Source organism: Crotalus tigris, unplaced genomic scaffold, assembly GCF_016545835.1.
Source record: "Crotalus tigris isolate CLP2741 ecotype Arizona unplaced genomic scaffold, ASM1654583v1 scf7180000018737.1251358, whole genome shotgun sequence".
Lineage (NCBI taxonomy): Eukaryota > Metazoa > Chordata > Lepidosauria > Squamata > Viperidae > Crotalus > Crotalus tigris.
The window spans coordinates 332229-349238 of NW_024097176.1; the positions used below are offsets into that span (position 1 = coordinate 332229).

The following is a 17010-nucleotide window of genomic DNA, read 5'->3' on the forward strand; positions in this document are numbered from 1 at the left end:
TCGTTTAAAGATATATTTTTATTTATCAGATTGGGTTACTGCTGTAATTTGCAAGGATTCTTGGCAGTTAGCCAGGATAACAAGGATACATAATTCAAACATCCGCAGTACACAAATTAAAACATCCACGGTATGTAATGATAATTGAAGTTAATATTAAAATCAGTTAAATAAAATCAGTTAAATAAGCTGCTATCCTTCAAAGACCAATCATAAGATAAATAGTGTCTACACAATGAACCATCTATAGCAGAGGTCCCCAACCTTTTGGCACAAGGGGCCGGTTCCGTGGAGAGAAGTTTTTCTGCGGACCGGAGGGGGCGTGGTTTTGTGTGCTGCCTGCATATCGCGGATGGGGCTTTCCTTGTTAGTGCGGACTGGTTGCTGGCATGCCATGGCCCAGTACTGATCCATGGTCCGGGAGTTGGGGACCCCTGATCTATAGTTCTCCAGAATAGCTCCATCATCACCTGGAAAGCAATCAACACAGGGTTAACTTTAGCTTGTCAACCAAGACTATTCCATAACTTCAGAGTCATTATGGAGAAGAAATGCCTCCTGGCCTTATCCCCCTTCACTTCACAAAAGTGGGGAACCACCAATACTTTTTCTGGATATGAGCATTGACAAGTCTGCTAGAAAAAATGGTTAAATTTGTTCCAGTGTTACTGACTGCCAACTAATAATCAGGTCACTGCATTATACATTAATTGCACTTTCCAAGTGGTTCTCAAAGGCAGTCCCAGGTAGAGCACATTACAGTATTCCAAGTAAGTAGTGAAAAATGTGCAAGTTACTATTGCAAAGTAATTTAGTCCATTCAAATGGCTGAAACTGGCTTTAAATAGTCTAGAATCACATTTGCTTCAAGGTATCTACTAAATCTTTGAATTATATTATCTCTGTTATTCACATCCAACAAAGTGCAGAAGTTTTGTTTTTCTGTTGGCACCAAAGCAACGAAATAATCAAACGGAATAATTTTATCATTTAAATAATACAGAACTGCTGCTAATTTTCATTTTTTGTCTGCATAAAATTTGTTAACAAGCAGAAAGCTTAACAGTCAGGTCACAATGACAACAGACAACAAGGAGAATCTGAACACATGAGAATTAGTTTAGTGGGCCTTAGGGCACTACAGTTCACAGTTAATCACTGCTGTTTTTTCATAAGGAAAAATTTGTTTTAAATTAATAAGTTAATTTCAGAAATTCCAAAAGATACAAGTAGGTCTATATTAACACATTTGTCATTAATCCAAATGTATTCAAAAAACCAGAAAAATTATTTTAAGATTTGTATATGCTTGGATCATGTTCATTAACAAGTTCATTCTGTTATCTTCTCTCCTGGTGAGACAGACTTCTTCACTTCTTCACATTCTCCAATTCCAATTTTGTTATATTTTAATTGTTTCTTGCTCTGTTTATTTGAGGTCTTTTAATTTTCTCCGGCTTTAATTGCAAAATCAATATAATTTTGTAAAGTGTTTTGGAGTCTCCTTTTCTGGCTTAAGAGTTTGTACAATTTTGTAGATCTATAACTAAACAAGTAAGACACTGAGCTAGTATCTTCTTGTTTAGAAGTGTTTTTCTGCTTTGCATTTTTCAAGCATGAAATAAATTATTTATCCTAATGTTTAGGATAAACCTTAAACTAATGGGGAAAAGTTTCGGTATCAGTATCGACAAATACACAAAATAAATATCCAAAGTGTTTAACTACTGAAAACAATTAATTAGATTAAGCAATTTGGTTTCTATAACACTTAAGAGCAAAAATATGAAACTGCTTAATGAAAAAGAAATCCCTGATATTGCCTTATGCATCTTATTTATCAGTAGTAGCAACTGTAATAGCAATTTTTATTTAGTGTCAAGCAAATTAATATGAGAAAAGGCATTCTTTTAGTAATTTGATCCCAAGTTTGCTAATACCAAAGCACTAATTTGCTTAAAGAATATGTTTGGTATTTCTAAGATGTTTCTGTCCTATACTTATGCTGGCTTAAATCGTCTGCCTTCTTGGCTGTTATGCATTGACTTTGTTAATTGAATCAAGTGTTTTGGGAAGATCATCCCATTTAGGTACTTCCATAATATTTATATAATCAAAGGCTTTATTCAGTATTTAAATTTATGTTTATGTGCATACATAAATATACATTAAACTGAAGCTAAAGCACCAAAATGTACATAGATATAGGTGCAATAAGCAGCTTTACAATACAAATGTCTTCCCTGCTGTCCTATTGGTCTCTAATTTTGTGTACCTTTACCTTTATTGAAAATGTTAAGTGAACTTCTGATAAATAGTGGCTCAACTACTTCTTCTTGTGTCATATCTGTTATCGGACGTTGGCGATCATGTTGGCGATCCAGTTTTTATCAGCATTTTTGACAATGGGAGTTATTCAAAAATAAATGAAGTCAGAATGATGACCTTTTTATACTACACATCCTCCAAGAGTTGAAAGTGGAGTCCATAGGAGGAGTTTCCCTTCATTTTATTATCAAATCCTGAAAATTTTTGAAAAAAACAGGAGGCTAAGTCAAATGACTGAAACAATTCAGTTCAGTAATGTTTCCTAAAGTGTGGTCTTAGTGGTAGCAGCAGCAAATGCATCAATTGTTTTCTAAAAAATAATGATAAACATCAACAAAAGTGCCGGTTGATATAGTGGTGAAGACACCAGGCTAGAAACCTGGAAATCACATGAATGCGTTGTAGTCCTGTCTTAGGCATAAAGCCAGCTAAATAAGCTTGAGCCAGACATCTTATTTCAATCTGGGAAGAAGGCAAGGTTAAATGTTTTCCAGCAACGCTCTTTGAGAAGAATTCTTTGTGCGTTATATCGTGACCACATCACTAATAAAGTACTACAAAGATCAGATTTAGAACACCTATCAAGAACTGTGAATGAAGATTGAATGCAGCTTGTTGGTCGTATCTTACATATGCCTAAAGACTGGCATCCAAATATACTTCCTAGAAGAAAAGAGAATACAAGGCCAGCTTTGTAAAGCTTGGCACCAAACATTTAAGGAAGATCTTAAGATTATTGATATCTTTTAGGATGATGCCAAAACCACTTGATACCCAATGTGCTAGGAGGAGGAGGGAGGAGGAGGAGAAAGAGAAGGAAGAAGAAGAAGAAGAAGAAGAAGAAGGAGAAGGAGAAGGAGAAGGAGAAGAAGAAGAAGAAGAAGAAGAAGAAGAAGAAGAAGAAGAAGAAGAAGAAGAAGAAGAAGAAGAAGAAGAAGAAGAAGAAGAAGAAGAAGAAGAAGAAGAAGAAAGAAGAAGAAGAAGAAGAAGAAGAAGAAGAAGAAGAAGAAGAAGAAGAAGAAGAAGAAGAAGAAGAAGAAACAACAACTATAAAACTGCAGGGACTTGTGCCACCAGTCTACACTGACGCAAGGGCACAAAAAAATTAAAAGCAATAAATATAACCTATACAAACAAAAGCTCCATAATTTTTAAGTTTAATAAACAGTGTTGTATAGGAATATTATATTTACAGTACTATAATACTAGATAATACGTGTTATACAATCCACATTTTCTTGCTTCCTCTTCTTGTTTTCCGCCTCTTTATGCCTCATTTTTAAAGACAGTTCATTACTATGGCCGGGAAAAAAAAACAAAGCTGCTTTTTTTTTTTTTTTTGCTAAATGAAACTGCAAAATAAACCTACGCACTCCTGCACCCGCCTGTACAAAACGCTCAGCAACGCCCGGACTCCTGCACCCTCCTCCACTCTCCGCCCTCGGCTCCTTTCCCTTCCCTGCAGCCTCCGCGGCGCGGCGGAAGTGGCTTCCTCCTGGAGTCAGGGATCTAAGCGAGCCGCTGCCGGGTTAGAGGAGGCGCGGAAGGCGGAGACTGGCCCAGAAAGGGCGAAGATGGCGGAGAAAAAGTGAGTGGAGCTCGGCGCTTCGCGGATGGGCTGGTGGCGCGGATGAGTGCGGATGGGAAAAGGGAAGGAGAGGCAGGAAAGGCGCGTAGGGGAAAGAAAGGGCATGGCAGAAGTCGGGGAAGCGTCCGGCAGCCCCGGTGTCTCTCGGGGAGGTAGCAGTTGGAATGGGTAGAAGGATGGGCTTGCCCTGGTTCTCGGGAAGGCACGCCGGAGTAGGAGGAGGCCCGGGAGAGCTAAGCCCGCTCGGGCAGACAGGCCAGCGTCATCCCGGAGAGTGAAATTACTGCTTGGCCTCATCAAAGTTGTCGGCAGCGTCGTTCGGAACTGGTTTTCCAAGGAGATTCAGGCGAGGTTTTTGCCCTCGGATCCCTTCTCGGTGCCTGATCGCTGGAAGTTACGGAGGGGAGGGCTCAAACACCGTTTGTCTTCCTGATTTTTATTTTATTTTTATTCTTCGGCGCCTTTCCAGACAGAAGCCCCTTACTTGAAAGAAGGCGAGGACCATGATCTTAATTGCCTTTTCCCACTTGGATCTCACCAAGGCACGCATCTGCCCGATTTCTTTGGGTTAGGGTCCCCCAAATTGGGGGGTGGACTTTATTTCAGGAATGCAGTACAGGTAGTCCTCGAGTTACGACCACAATTGATCCCAACATTGATGTTGCCAAGCGAAACCTTTGTTAAGTGAGTCTTGCCCCCATTTTACGATTTTTCTTGCCACAATTGTTAAGTGGTAGTTAAGTGAATTTGGTTTCCCTATTGACTTTGCTTGTCAGAAGGTTGCAAAAGCTTATCACCTGACCCCAAGACACTGCAACCGTCATAAATCACTTGCCAAGCATCTAGATTTTGATCATGTGACCATGGGGATGCTGCAGCAGTCGTAAGTGTGAAAAATAGTCATAAGTCACTTTTTTCAGCGTGTTGTAACTTTGAATGGTCACTAAAGGAACAGTTGTAAGTTAAGGACTACCTGTAGTCTAAGTTGCTCTTCGCTGTACAGGTCCTTGTCTTTTTCTCCTTACTCCAAAATAATCAGTAGACACCTTTGGGGTGTATGAAATCTGTTAGGCTTTGTCACCTATTCTCTTAGAGACAAATCAGTTGACTGCATTGATTTGAAACGGTGCGTGGAGGAAGGAAAGAGCTTAGGATAGGAATAGCCGTTTCTATACCTGTATAATTTTCTACCCGTTCATGGATAGGTGGAGAAAAAATCTGGTAAATGTTAGGATCAGTCTCCGTTAAACCTTAGGGTTGACTTATGTTCCCTGTAACAAGATAGAATGATTTCTTGTGTTTGTATTTCACTTTTAATCTGAGGAGTTCTAATTGCTTTACAAAACCTTATACATTGCTTTAGGTCCTGGAGAGTTGGGATAGGAGTGCAAGGGAAAGGAAAGAGGCAGCTATAAGGATTTCATTTGTGATTTAGAATAGAATAGAATAGAGCTGGAAGGGACCTTAGAGGCCTTCTAGTCCAGCCCCCTGCTCAAGCAGGAGAACCTATACCATCCCAGACAAGTGACTGTCTAGTCTCTTCTTAAAATTCTCCAGTGTTGGAACACCCATGATTTCTGAAGGCAAGCTGTTCCACTGGTTAATTGACCTCACTGTTAGGAAGTTTCTTCTTAATTCCAGGTTGCTTCTCTCTTTGGTCAGTTTCCAACCATTGTTTTTTGTCTTGCCCTCTGGTGCTTTAGAGAATAGTTTGATGCCCTCTTCTTTGTGGCAGCCCCTCAAATACCGGAATACTGCTATCATGTCACCCCTGTTTCTTCTTTTCTTTAGACTAGCCAAACCCAAGTCATGCAGCCATTCTTCATATGTTTTAGTCTCCAGGCCTTTGATCATTTTAGTTGCTCTTCTCTGAACTTTTTACAACATCTTTTTTTGTAGTATGGTGACCAAAATTGGTTGCAATATTCCAGGTGTGGTCTTACTAAAGTTTTATAAAGCGATACTAATACTTCACGTGATCTTGATTCTATACCTCTATTTATATAACCCAGGATTGTATTAGCTTTTTTGGCTGCTGTTGCACACTGCAGGCTCATGGTCAAGTGATCGTCCACAAGGGCTCCAAGGTCCATCTCACAGTTGCTGTTTTTGAGCTAGGCCTCACCTAATCTGTACTTAAACCTTTGATTTTTTCCTGCATAAATGTAGAACTTTGCTTTTCTCCACATTAAAACTCATTTTGTTGGATAGGGCCCATTGTTCCAGTTTGTCAAGATCTTTTTGGATCCTGAGCTTATCTTCTGGGGTGTTGGCTATTCTTGCCAGTTTAGTGTCATCTGCAAATTTGATGAGTTCCTCTTCTGTTCCCTCATCTAAGTCATTAATGAATATATTGAAGAGTACTGGGCCTAAGACGGAGCCTTGTGGTACCCCACTGCTTACTTCTCTCCATGTGGATGTCGTGCCATTGATACTAGACTGCTTCCATGTTGACCTACGTGCTAGAAAGCTAGAAGCTAGAAGGCTGCTTTTTGCATTATAGTTTTTGATTTCTTTAATTGTTCAGAAGTTTTGTTTGTTTCTAAAATTATTTTTATTGGTTTTTGAAGTAAAAAAAAAAAACTTTCCAAAATGAGTTTTTTCCTACCCTACATTTTTTTAAAAAGTACTTTTTTTCATACATATTAGGCTTCTGCCAGAAATCTCAGATGGATTGTGTTTCTTTGCCCAGGCACTTCACTTCAATGGAAATGTCTTCTGGGCATGTGCAAACATGAATAAAAAGGCTGTCAAAGCCTTTAAAATAGCTTTACTGCAGGGCTTAAGCATGGTGGTGCTTCATTTTATAGAAATGTCTGATGCCTTGTCAAAGACATAAAACAAAATGACCCTTTAAACTCTGTTTATTGTGCTTCAGATAATCATCTTTCAACTGTAACCATCTAATGTTTTATCACCAATTATTTGGCCTTTTTATTTAACGGATAAAATGATTGAGAAGCAAAAAACTAACTTTTCGACTAGTAGCACTTTAAAAGCATGCACTATTAAATACCATGTAGTGTTAGAACTACAGCCAGATACTAGTTGAAACTGCCTTAGGATAAATTATCTGTATTTCCTAGACCTGAGGTGGATTTTGCACTGGCATTCTATTTTGTCATATTACGAACATGATAATTTAATGACTTGGCTGTCATTAAATATAATAAGTCTGCTCTGCCTTCTCCTTTTACAGATAGGTCTTACTTACAAATAGTCCTCACTTATCGACCATTCATTCAGTTACCATTCAAAATTTCAACAGTGCTAACAAAAAAAACTTTAGGCCATTTTTTGACTATTTATGACCTTCAAAGCACACCTTCAGTCACGTGATTGCCATTGTCACTATGCATGCCCCTGTGCCTAATCTGTGATTTTCTTCACCCCCTTGTAGAAAAGAGAGATTGGCGAGGAAGGGGTTGCAAGAAAGTGAGCTGTTTGCTCTGCTACACATTGAAATAATATAGAGTGCAAAACTGAATCAGTAACTTCATGCTTAATAACAGTGAAATAAAACATTATGGTTTAGTGTCATGTATGAATTTAGCCAAGGATATCTGGCATATCTATTCACCTGGGGTTTTGTTTTTGTGCTAAGAAATTAGGTTTTTTTTACCATTTGTGATATGATTGCAACTCATGCTATATTTGAGCATGTAATGTTCAGCATTGCAAAGTAAACCTTTATTCTAAACCAGTGGTTCTTAACCTTTTTGAATGAATCGCCCCCTTGAGCCAATGAGAAAGATGTCATCGCCCCCCTCCCCCAACATAACCTCTCAATCACAACATAGGAAATAATTCTTCAATTTATGCAAACACTTGTTTTGTTTTCTTTAAAATTGTCATCAGGACATATCGATGCAAATAATTTATTTCCAGTCTTTTTCCCATATCTCAACTGTGTGAAAAATTTTGATGCCACCCGTCACTTTATTCCCAAACTTTGTGATACATGTATTTCATTATTATCTTATTTATTCAAGATACTTAAATGTAATGACCACTGAAAACAAAATTCAATTGCAAGAAAGTGAAATGCCCAAAAAGAAAAACAATAACATTTAATGATTGAATTACAAGTGAAATTTAAGACGCAAAAAGAAATATAAAAAGGGTAGAGGCTGCTGTGCAACGTGCATGAAGATAAGCGATGCGTATTCACATATGTCTGGCATTCTGTACTGAAGCTAGCTGGAGGAACATTTGAAAACACAATTTAATCCACTAATAGTGAGCAATCTGATGTTTTTTTCGTACAACAGATATACAGCGATTCACTGTACGAAAAAGTATGAAAAGTGTCCCCAAAACTTCTCGCTCCATCGCCCCCATAACGCCCCCTTTTTGTTCCTTCGCCCCCATGTTGCCCCTTTTTGTTCCATTGCCCCCCTGAAAAACGAAATCGCCCCCTGGGGGGCGATATCACCCAGGTTAAGAACCACTGTTCTAAACCATTTAAACTTTTTTAGTCCATTCGTTACATAAATATTTTCACAAGAGAGCTTTAAGTAATTCTATCAGCACAGTAGAATTCTTCTTTATCTTTGTGCAGTCAACCAAACTTAGTGCAACATTAGTGCATTGCATAAGAATAGCAAATTAATGCTTATATGTATTAGCTAATAAATTTTTGGCAGTGTCAAAAATATCAAAATGGCATCTAATACATTTGAATAACTCAGTTGTGTCCTAATAATCAGCTAGGATAATTCTTTATATGGAAGCGAGTCACAGTTGAATTTATCACATAGTGAACACCTGGAATTTGAAGTCTGGTACTTTGTTTTGTTTTTGTATGAATTATTTTATAAGCCCATAACTACTGGTATTGCAAGCTGATTACAAAAGGAGTACCTATTATAATATAAGCAAAAAAATAATGTTACACCCAGATTTGAAGGTTGCCTGTTCCCACATTGGATCTTCAAGTTCAGTTGATTTTACAACCCATGTTTTTTTTTAACTAAAGATGTAATCAGATGTATAAATGCAACAATTCTGAATAATGATATTAACATAATAATTACAACACAGAAAGTATATAAAAGCCAGTTCATATAAAGGGTACCTGCTTCTGCATGTGAAAATTGAAAGTGACAATACCTGTTTTTAGCAAGCAGAACATTTCCAAATATGCAACTAAATTGAACAAATGGTAAGTAACTAGGGGAATTTTGCTGATCAGGATGCTTTCTGTTTGAAATGCTAAAAGTGGTAGGAATGGAATCAGTCAGGGCAAGTGACTGGGATGGTCTCTTGATGACAACTCATTTAGGTTTGTGAAGTTCAGATTCCAGCCTTAGTAACATACATAAAGCATTGTCTGTTTTCTCAACAATCTATTTTTAGTTGCCTCAGTAATTCCTTAGGAGTATTAACTTCTGTGTCAATTGTTAGATGGTCCGTAGTGATCATATTTCACATTTTCTTTTGTATTCCGCTGTCTGGAAGGAGCACATTAGTAATTTAAATGTTAACTGAGAAAGAAGATGCTGAATTTAAATGGGGTTAAATATTTTAAACATTACTGTTTAAAGCCTGGTAAATTAGTTTGAAGGTTTGAAGATGAGAAGCAGAGATACTGTCTGAAACCATATCCAGAGGCCTGTTCCTGTCTGGGACACTGGTGTCAAGGATGCTCAGAGAAATATAAGACTTGTATTTTAGAGCATACACAGTGGAGTAAGTGTATGGATATACATGAATGTTTTAAAAAGCACAAATCCCAGAACTCAACAACTATGCCCAGCAGTGTGACATGAAGTCATTAGAATGGTCTTAACTTGATAGTGCTGTGCATATCTTGGTACCAAGGAAACAAAGACTGCCTGGTTAGAGTTAACATGGAATAATGCTTTGATTGATTAGTAGGTAATCAATTCTTGGCACTATACTACCATAAACTCTGACATACATATTTATGATTCTTCCTTCCAGTTATTCTAACCCAGGGGTAGGCAACCTTGACTCTTTTATGACTCCTAGACTTCAACTCCCAGACTTCAACTCCCAGTTGGCTCAGGAATTCTGGGAGTTGAAGTCCACGAGTCATAAAAGAGCCAAGGTTGCCTACTCCTGCTCTAACCCTATTAATCAAACAAAAAAGGTACAAGTGATGCAATTGGCTGATACTATGGAAAGAATTTGGCTTTCCTTATTGTCACTGTGGTAATAGTACCTGGTCAACATTGGCTGATTTAAAACAAACAAACAAACCCTAAGCATAGTTGAATCTTATTGGTATTTTAACAGGAAGTCTGGGCTTTAAGTATTGGGGAATAGAAAAAAAACCTAGAAATTCTAGAAGCAGATACTTCTGTAATGCAAAAAAAAAAAAAAAAAAAAGAGAGAGAGAGAGAGAGAGAGAGAAAGAGAGAAAGACATGGATATCATCAGGAATCCAGCTTGCTTCAAAAGATACTTTTATTTGCTTATCTATTCCTATAGACAAGCAATAAATAACCTCAGAATTTGCTTTCATAATGAAGAAAAGATTGAATAAATTGTGTAATAGCATTCAACTGTTGATTATTAAATGTAAAAGTTTAAAATACCATTGTTGATCTCTAAGTTGCTTTTATTCATTTTATTTATTAATCATATTCATATCCCCTCCCCCATCTTCCTCAAATGGCACTCTTTTATAAAGTAGCAAGCAAAATATAAACTTTGGTTACGATAATCTTAAATTTCTATTAATAAATGTAATCCCAAGAGCCAGTTTGTTGTAGTGGTTAAGGCACCAGACTTAAAGAAAAATCAATGCAACAAACAGTTAAATGTGGCTTAAGGCCATAAGAGTGAAATATATGAAAACATCTCAGATAGGCAACTGCCCTCCTCCCTCCCAATTCCCAGGAAGATAAAAGAGGGAGTTGGGGAAGCATACTATATTTAGATTTTGTTAATATATCCATTCTAATAAAAGAATTTGTAGTTTGGCGTGGGGCCTATTTCTTGGTATGGTCTAACCCAGGGGTAGGAAACCTTGGTTCTTTAATGACTTGTGGACTTCAATTCCCAGAATTCCTGAGCCAGCGTGGCTCAGCTTGGAAACCTCTCCTTTTCCCCTCAGCATGGCTGGCTCAGGAATTCTGGGAGTTGAAGTCCACGAGTCATAAAAGAGCCAAGGTTGCCTATCCCTGGTCTAACCTATAGGACTGACACTAGGAGACTGAGTTCTTGTTCCGCCAGTCATTTTCTGACAGCCTTAAGAAGAAGGCAAGGGCAAACCAGTTTTGAAAAACTTCCCACGGAAGGAGTCCATATTGAATCAAAGACACACATACAAACCCACAAAATAAATGCTTTCCTCAGTCTGGTGTTTTCTTTGTTTTGGATTTTATTTTACAAAAACCCAAGCCACAGCTAGAAATTTGGAGACTAATAAATAATTTTAATACATTTTAAAACTAATAAGTTTTAAATTTAATAAATCTAGAGGACACCATATGTATTTTATTGGGCCAAAACCACAGTGAAAATCATTTAAAATTATCAATTGCTATAGTAAAAAGTTTCTGAACTTCCCCCCCTTTTTCTTTAGCCCAAAGCAGCTTTAACAATAGGTTCTAAAATTCCAGTATGTTTTGAAGTTAATAGCAAATGTCTTTCTTTTCATGGATTTGTGCTATGTAAACCAAAGAAAGTAACTCTAGCAATTACAGGAAGGTGTTGATTAAGCTCCTTTACTCTTTCAGTACATTTTAATGCTTGCAGCATAGAGTGTAACCTTGACAAATTAAAGCAAAACTAAGCATTGTCTTTCCTTCATTGGACTGAAAAGAAATGCTTTGTTTAATTCTGGGAAATGCCTAGGAATATGTTTTTGATTAAAATGGCATTTTTTCAGGGTTCATTATGGATTAAAAACATTACAACATAAGGATTTCTACACCCTGTATCTTGTGATACATTATACAGATCTAGTATAATTCAGATTTCATGGTATTTTATTTTATTTTTTCTCATTGTAAAATGCTGTTGGGCTAAAATTACAGTTGTGTCTTTTCCAGAGCTTTCCTTTTTTCTTTCTAACTGAAGAATAGAAACTGAAATAATATACAGCTGCAGCAGATCCTTATCTTGGAGCTCACCTATAAGACAATGTTCTGAAAAGAAAGCTACAGCAGTCTATTGTCATTCAGGATTTCAGGTTCCTTCTTTTCAATTCTATCTCTGCCTTACAGATGCACACATTTATTTCATGATAAGTCCTTCAAATAAATAATATACCCTCCAATCAGACTGAAAAACTAATTAAAATTATACAGGTTATATATGTATATATATTTCTTCCACTTCCCCACCCCAAGCATTCATTCTTAAATCGGACCAGTAGATTAGATCTTAAACAGCCAAAACTTGCTTGAAAATTTTAAAACAGATTTTAAACTACAGTTGTATATCTGTTTCATTTCTGCTTTGTAATATTCAGCCTTGAACATATAATATCCACTTTTATTTTGAACTCCCAAGATTTCAAAACTGATTTTTTTTAATCTGCATTTTGCACTTTTTAAAACATTTTCTTGTATTTCTGCAGCCTTTTTTTTCCTGCCTGTATCTCCTGTAGCATTCCTAACTGTCCAAAAGCTCCAAAATTTTTGCAGCAGTATTTTCCATGTAGCTGGATAAGAATTATTAGATATGTAAAAAGTAAAAAAAAATGCAGCTTGCAGACGCTTACTTTAGTTCTCTGGTAAATAAGATACAGAACCTTGAGTTAGTAGTAATGTTCAATATCTGCATATACTTCAACGTATTGTGAACATTTGTGGAATGGAAAATAATACTGTATAAGGGAAATTTACAAGCTGTTGCTGCAACGTCTATTCTGTTTGCTCAAGAATAAGAATATTAAAATGCAAACGGTAGGCAGATTCTGAATGTATAAAACAGTATAGTTTTTTTTTCTTTTAACATTCCTGATGACTGAACTGCCAGATACTGAGTCTATGTAGAACAAGCATATTGAATGACAAATTGGAAAAAGAAGTGTCTAGGAAGAGAATTTTGCCATTCAGTTCCAGGAAGTTATTGTTTGTTTGGATACCATTTCTTTTTTATATTTGAATACAGGTAATCTTCATTTAATGACCATTCAAAATGACAGTGGCCAAGGTTATGGCGTTGCAGTGTCCCCACGGCCATGTGATTACAATCTGGATGTTGCCAAGTGCCCTGTGATCATATGATCTCCATCTGCAATATTTCCTGCTGGCTTCCCCCTCTGGTTCCTAGGGGCTGGCTGAAAAACCAGATTTTGGCACAGAGTGTTGCAACAAACGAGAGAATTCCCTCGTGATTCTGGGAGGGTGGCTGTAAATGCTCCATGGATTTTGGGATAGACTTTTCTGTGCATGGAGGGGAGAAGAACTCCAGTGCTGGGATGGAGAAAAGTTCAAATCTTTATCAAATCTTTTTCAGTGCAGCACTGATGTCCCCTCTTCCCCCATGTGCAGAAGGGAACTGGTGCTGGTCTGGTTTTAAAATTAATTGCCCACCCTTGCTATGTCATAAATGCTCTCTGTGTAATATATAATAACAATACATCAAAAATTAGTACATAATGTAGAAAAATCGTAAACTCAAAATATCAGCTAAAAGTGGTAGAGAGCCAGGCTGCATTCACACATCTCACTGGAAATGCTTTCTTAAAGTATTGTTTGTTGATTGGACTCATGCAGTTATAAAAATAAGAGCAGTTGTTGGGTTCAGAGAAATTATAGTTTGGCTTAACAACACATGTGGATCTGGCCTAAAATCCAGGAGTTCCCTCCCCATCCAAAAAACTAGTTAGATGATCCCAAAATGGAAAATAAAGAAGACCTAAGGCAGGGGTAGGCAACCTTGGCTCTTTTATGACTTGTGGACTTCAACTTGCTGGCTCAGGAATTCTGGGAGTTGAAGTCCATGAGTCATAAAAGAACCAAGGTTGCCTATCCCTTACTTAAGGGAACAAAAAGACTCTTTACCATTGTTGACCAGATGGTGTATGGGACAACATATTTGTGCAGGGAATTCCATTCAGGTGAGCTACAGCGGAGAAGTCTTGCTCCCAAGTAGCCATCTGCCAGTCATTAGGTTTTGAGTGTGGCAGTTGTAGCTGTATTACTGCAAAAGAACAAAAGTGGGGTTCTGCAACCCTGTGCTTACACCTCTAAGAAGTTTAGGTGATGAAATGAGCCTGCTTCGAGAACAGGTTTATCACAGTCCAGATGACAGTATTTCCTCTATTTTCAGGTAGGTCTACTACAAAGTCCATAGCTATTTCTTCCCAGGGTTGAGAAGGGTCTGCCATCGGCTGCAGTAACCCAGGGGTTTTCCCTGGGATTCTTTTCCTTGTGGCACATACAGTACAACTCTTTATATAGTTTTTCACATCCTGTTTCAGCCCAGGCCACCAAAATTGCTGGCGGATGAAGTGTAGAGTTTTTAAATATCCAAAGTATCCAGCCTGTTTTACTTCATGGCTGTATTTGAGAGCCTTAAGACGGAGAGCTTCAGGCAAATATAGTGTCCTCCCTTTGTAAGCCAAGCCATCCCTGCATGTAAGGGAGGTTTGATTATCTTTGAACCATTGATCGGTGAGGAGCTCTTTTTTTATTTTCTTTACCCCAGGGTCATCAGGATCTGCATGATCTTGGCATGTTGTCAAGGCTCCAACTAATGAAAGACTTCAAAGAACTTCTAGGCATTGTTTATTCTAGAAAGCCTTTATTACAGTGTAACAGAGTGTCGGTACTACATGGATGGATGCCAAGATCTGAATTTCCATTCCTTTGCACATAACATTCCAGGCTATTCCCCTCCTCTTTTTGCAGTCATCATTCACATTTTCCAATCAACCTGGAGGGCAAAGATTCACTTCCGTTCCCTTCCCCCACAGTCCTTATCTTTCTCCCCCCACCATCATCTGAATTAACTCTAAAAATACCAGACAGTTCTGCATATCTTGTCAAAGCAATAATATCCAATATTAACAGTGTTGACATCCGGCCCCTCTTACAAAAAGGATAGGTCCTGAATGTGAGCAAAAGCATATGTCAGGGATTATTCCTTGGTTTGTTGGGATGTTTCGCATGAAACCTTTTGACGAGTCTGTCAGCTTTCACCTCACTGGATTTTACCCAGGTGGCTTTAGACAACGGGTATCTCTTCCATTGTACTAGGTACTGCAATTTCCCTTTAAAAATTCTAGAGTCAAGAATACGTTTCACTTCATAGTGGGTCTGTCCCACAACTATGAGGGGCCTGGGGGCCTCCTTAGGGGGAAGTCTTAAGGTGGAGCCTCGACAAGGTTTTAACAAACTGCAATGGAAGACAGGGTGAATCCTCCCTAAAAGCCTAGGGAGTTTCAATTCTACTATGACGGGGTTGATGATCCTTACGATGGGGAAAGGTCCCAAGGATTTTGGTCCCAATTTCATGCTGGGCAATTTGAGGTGTAAATATTTAGTTGACAGATAAACCTTTTCTCCAACTTGGAATATTCTTTGGGGAGCCCTCTTTTTATCAGCCTGCTTTTTATAGGTTTCAAAAGTCTTTTTTAAAGCAGTTTTCGTGTTTCTCCAAACTTCTTCCCACCCCCTCACCCACTGGTCAAGAGTCGGGAAGCGGAGGGCACCTGAGGGCATTCAGGTATTGGGCTGAACTCTTTTCCTGTGGCTCCTCTGAAAGGTGTGTAACCGGTGCTGCTGTGCACAGAATTATTGTAAGCCACTTTGGCAAAAGGCAGGTCAGTCCAGTTTGTCTGTTGGTAGGAGACGTAGCATCTGAGCTATTGCTCCATCATTTTGTTAGCGGATTCTGCAGCCCCATTGGTAGTTGGATGAAAAGCACATGATAAGCCTTGAGATGATCCAATTAATTTAAGAAAGCTCTTCCAAAACTTCACCATCCGAAATTATTCCCGTAGGGGCGCCATGCAGCCGGTAGATATGTTCCGGGAACAATTTGGTCAGTCGTTGGGCAGATGGGAGACCTTTGCAGGCGATGCAATGTCTGCATCTTCATATATTGTCAAGCAAGAACATCCGATGTTAGCAACATTGACATTGAGCATATTTGAGCTTATTTTGATGTCCTCAAAACTTACTTCTGTGCCAGAGTTAATACAATGTTTCTGATTTGGAGGATGAGTGACTGACTATTTCTTTTCCTATCTGCTGCTTTTCTTTTTTTACAATAATTTTCCTAAAAGTTTGCAAATATAGAGATAAAAATTGAATACAAACTAAAGAAAAACTGAAAAAGGTGAAAGAGAAAAAAGAAAAGGAAATATATCAAAGCAGACTCACACCATCCCAACAGACAAATATAAATAATAGATAATCCTTCTCTAGTATTTCAATTTTTTAAAAAAATTCTTTTTTCCATATCTTACCCCTTATCCATCATCAAATTGCAAAAGCACATCATTCAGTCCTAATCAGCAAAAATCTATTAATAGCTACCAAAAATATTAACATATATATTTTAATCTTAATAAAAAAAAATCAATAGTATAATCTAAATTTATCACATTCTGTAAAAAGTAAAGCAAAGGAAACCTCTCTCCACTTATAAATAAATTTTTAAAGCCTCATTATTCAATTCCTGGTCAAAAAGAAATCCCATTAATAGCTACCAGAAACCACAGCACATATATTTTAACTCTGATCAAACAGATTCACTTTATAAGCCTTTTTGTTTTTGAGAAGCTTGATCTTTAGTCCCATGGAATAGTGTTCCACAAGTTGATTCCTTATCATTTTCTCTTTGTCTCTTTTCCAGAACAGTTTTAGAAGTTTCTTTTTATCTCCTGCTGGAAAGAGTTTCCATGGTTTCACACATTCCTTTTGCAAATCCAATATAAGAAGGCTTTCCAAGTCACTCTTCTGATTCATTATTTATGTGTCTTTCTTAATTACCAAGATATAAACAGGTTTCATTTGTAAATCCATTTTGGCATTGTTTTCTATATCACTCTTCCACTCTGGCATTTTTAAATCCATTTTCAGTTGCACAGCATTCTTTTTCATATCACTTTTGTAATCAGCATTTTTTAGAACTCAAATCTATATTCAAACCAGTATGTTTAA

At 37.6% G+C, this 17010-nt stretch overlaps 1 protein-coding gene and 1 long non-coding RNA gene across 3 annotated transcripts in view; one reads left to right on the plus strand and one right to left on the minus strand.

Moving 5' to 3' along the window:
* LOC120313615 lies at positions 1-3818 on the minus strand. The gene is made up of 2 exons (XR_005558193.1): positions 3702-3818; positions 1-470 (listed from the first exon to the last, which is right to left on the minus strand). It is a non-coding gene; the product is annotated as an uncharacterized LOC120313615 (long non-coding RNA).
* INSIG2 (insulin induced gene 2) overlaps positions 3788-17010 on the plus strand; it is a 24589-nt gene continuing 11366 nt past the window's right edge. Inside the window, exon 1 of one of the 2 annotated variants that reach the window (XM_039355699.1) lies at positions 3788-3916. The gene's annotated coding sequence lies outside the window, so the exon portion shown is untranslated. Of the gene's footprint in view, positions 3917-12559; positions 13007-17010 lie in introns of those variants that run through there. The other variant, XM_039355700.1, reaches the window with a different exon arrangement.